Below are 4,179 nucleotides of genomic sequence, written 5' to 3' on the forward strand. Positions count from 1 at the left end.
ATAACTCCTATAGAGCACTGTTGATTTGAGCAGTCTGTTGTGAAAATTGAGGCACTTGCGTTTGTGTCTGTGACAGTTGATGTTGATTGGATAGTCAGATTGCACAATTATTGTGAATTAATCTACATTCTTTTCTATAACACATGCTATTATTAAAATTACGACAGATCACTCTACCATTTGACCTGAAGAGTCCTTTCTTCCGCACACAAGTCGGATAGGAATTGCAAGTCGGTTTGCTATATCCCACTGTTTTGTATTTTTGTTTCGTGAATTCTGTTCTTGCAAGGCTGGGCCGTTGGGTGTTATTTCTTGATGATAAGCTGAATTCCCTTCAATCTTGCAAACATTCGCGATAGCCTACACCAAACAAAGGGTAACATAGGAGAAAACGCACCCCGTAAAAACTCGAAGCGATTTTTACGAAAGTAAAGACGTAAATTATGTTTGAATCGTGTGTAGAGCTTCGTGGTAATCACACTTCTGATGCCTTATTGTTAAGAGACGAGGTTATAACAATATCTTCAAATGTCAGTCATATTACTTATTTTCTATTAAGGGTCATAATGCCAAAAGGTGGAAAAAAGCTCTGTGCAATATATGCATTGTGTATCATCATCCGTTACCAAATTTATTTGATTTAATTAAATTAAATTGTTTAATTTCTTTTCTTCAAGGACATTCTTTTCTTCAAGGACATTTTTATACGGCGATGATGTAATCACGGTAGATGACTCCGCTTTTCTTATCCTGGGAGCTGAAGTTTTTACTTTCGGCATTGGGGATAACTGAGGAATAATATCGGCTGTTTTTTTCTTTTTAGAAAATCTAGTTCAGGATAATATTCATCCTAAGAAGAAAAAACCACAATTTGTTTTTTTTGATAATTTTCTTCTCCATTGTAATCTTACAAATTTTCTACTGCATTATAATTCTCTAAGCCGAAAGTAGAACAATTTTACAGCCTCTTCGGAGCCTCCTCCTATTGATCTAGAACCCGTTTCTTGGGGGATATCGGACTCGAGGAGGCTGTCATGTTGCTGACTATTATAATTGATTAGTGAAATAGCATAGATTACTTTCATTTGAAGACTGCTGTAATTTCCACTCGTGAAGATGTATTTCGGCGAAGCGGTGTCATATATCCGTATAACTATGAGGTCAAAATAATATGATCTCAGCTTCGATACTTTGTTTCTGATATTCTTACTTGTAAGTAACACAATATTTAAACTGTGGTAGCTTGTGGTCGAATACTGGCCCATAGCAAGATAATTCTGTCAATCTCAAACGCATGTACTTGTTATTTTTAATTTATTTACGATTTATTAATAATAAGACGCTTTCTTAAAATACTATAATTTTACTTATTTACGTTTGTATTTTTGTCCCCATGGGCTGAATGTTAGTTGTGTTTGGACTTAATTCTCACCCATGTGAGTTGTTTATTATTATTGTAATCTCATTACACCTATAATACATTTAAATAATAATTGTCCGGATCCTCGGGGCTAATACGAGGCATATCTGATCGGTGGAGTTGCTTAGTACTTAACAACGTGACCCTGGCAGTCAGAAACGCGACAATCAAAAAAGACCAACAAAATTCGTCCAGGTTGAATTTACGCCCTTCTTCAACTATAGCAATGGTGATCATTTGTCATTTGGTTTTCACAACAGTTCTTTATTTTATTGAAACTCGCTTTGGTGCTGAAAACATTTTGACACGCGCCGTCTTTTATACAGTATTGTCAAGTGTTTTCCATGTGGTGTATTCTTACATTTCCACAAATATAGTATTGAGGTACATGTCGGTGTTAAGTCATTCCGTGTGCAACATTATGAAAAGAGTATTAGTGGTTATATTATTGTATATAGAAGGCAGTAGACATGCCTCGTTTTCTAATTTTCTGGGCTTGATGGTTAGCACTGTTGGATTGTTTATTTATGTTGGTTTAAAAGTATCCGTTAAGAATTCCAATAATAGAGATGTCACATCCAAAGAACAAGGTAAGGATTTGAGTTCGTAGAAAAATATCCGCACCGGCATTGAAATGGACGTTAGTGTGCTTAATTCGGGGAATTAATTGCACCTAGCCTGAAAAAGTAATTAATGGGATAACATTTATTCAAAAATTTCAAATTTGGTTAACGGAAGTCATCTACCACAAATAGTCCGGGAACTGCTACAGCACAATTTTAGGCCTACACATTAGACCACAAGTAGCCTAAAAGATATTAGTAGGACCTGAATGTAACCTTCCTTATAACAATTCATTTTTTGTTTATCGTTCGTGCGGTGGCTACTATGGAGAAGATAAACTTCGACATCTTTATGTGAAATGTGGGGTAGATCATGCAAATTGATTGTCCAGCCACTAAGAATGTCTTTATAATCAGGAACCTTACTAGCATCTTCACCAGATGTTGAATACAATCATCATTGTCGTGGTTGACGGGACACTGATGTGTAGATAGATTTTCATTTATTTCAAAAGGCTAATTCTTGCTTCGAACCACTTATTTTAGCATTATGTTTTCGTAGAAACTCTTGAATTTCAATCTTTTGAGAGTAAGGATAATTTCTGTTATTTTAGCATCAAACTGATCCATTCACATTAACTAAAAGACTTTTCCAAACAAGCGCCACTATAACGTAATTTAGTCTAAGTTGTACCCGTAGTCAAGGAAAGATAACTTTACTCTAGGTGACTTGTTGCAAGTGGGGAATACGCCATGGTTCTTACGACTTACCACACTTAAACAAACGAATCCGTTAGGATGTGACTAAAAGTGGATTGATAGCATGAAACTGACATGTCGGTCCGTCTTCCGTACGTCCGTCGGTCCGTCCGTTCACATTTGATCGTAAACACTCTAGAAGGCACAATTCTTAACTGATTTTGACGAAACTAGGAATGAGTGTTTATAATCACCCAAGTATGAACCCTTATGAAAATCAGAACATGTGGTTGCCTGGCAAAAAGGGCGGTCACCAATCTGTGTCAAATCATACCAAAAATCTAATTTGTACACACAAAATTTAATAAAATTCTGACATTAAATGTCATCTCTATCTCATTTACAATTCAACAAATTTTGATGCGTTTTTACTAAGTCAAGGGCAATAACTCAATTTCCATTGATCGAAAAATTCAAACTTGACTAAGATCTTTTCATTATAAATGATCACAGCAAATTTCATTTAAATCGATGAAAACTGTAGTCTTTATTGTGTTCACAAATTTTTACTAACTAAAAACAATCAGTACATAACAGATACCATACTAGTTATTTTTTCTAATTACATATCAGAATGAGAACCTTAATCCCAATTTCTAAATAAAGTATCTGTTCCACCCGAGGCCTGTACATTAGGGAGAATCAATCCCTCCCTTCCCCGAAATAAAAAAAAACGTCCATCGAAAGATCGTAAAAATGGAATTTGCCAATATAAATGATCACACCAAATTTAATTAAAATCAAAGAAAAACTGTTGTCTCTATTGCGTTCACAAGCCAAATAGAAATATATTAAGTTTGAGTTATTGCCCTTGTTTTTGAAATGCTCGTAAACACTATAGACTGCACAATTTATGGCGGAATTTGAAAAAACTTGGTATGAGTATTTCACCCAAGGACGAAAATCAGAAAAATTTAAAAATAATTAGTATGTTTTATTGCCCTTGTTCTTGAAAACGCGTTCAATTTTAGCTTGTAAACACTATACAATGTTCAATTATTGACAGATTTTGACGAAACTTGGTGTGAATGTTTGTTATCACCCAAGGATGATATATTCTATTATAAATCAGATAAAATCAAAAAAATATTTAGTATGAGTTATTACCCTTGTTCTTGAAAACGCGTTCAATTTTTAGTTCGCGAACACTCTCGAAGGCACCGTTCTTGACAGATTTGGAAAAAAGTTGGTGTAAGAGTTTATCACCCTGTTAAAACCCTTGTTTTTGAAAAGGCGATTAATTTTTTAGCTCGCAAACTCATTAGAATGCACAATTCTTGACAGATATTGACGAATCTTGCTGTGAATGTTTGCTATCATCCAAGGACGAAACCGATCGAAAATCGGAAAAATATTAGTATGAGTTATTGCCCTTGTTCTTGAAAATGCGTTCAATTTTTAGCACGTAAACACTTTAAAGGCACAATTCTTTGTGGA

This window comes from Lottia gigantea, assembly GCF_000327385.1.
Source record: "Lottia gigantea unplaced genomic scaffold LOTGIsca_166, whole genome shotgun sequence".
Classification (NCBI taxonomy): Eukaryota; Metazoa; Mollusca; class Gastropoda; family Lottiidae; genus Lottia; species Lottia gigantea.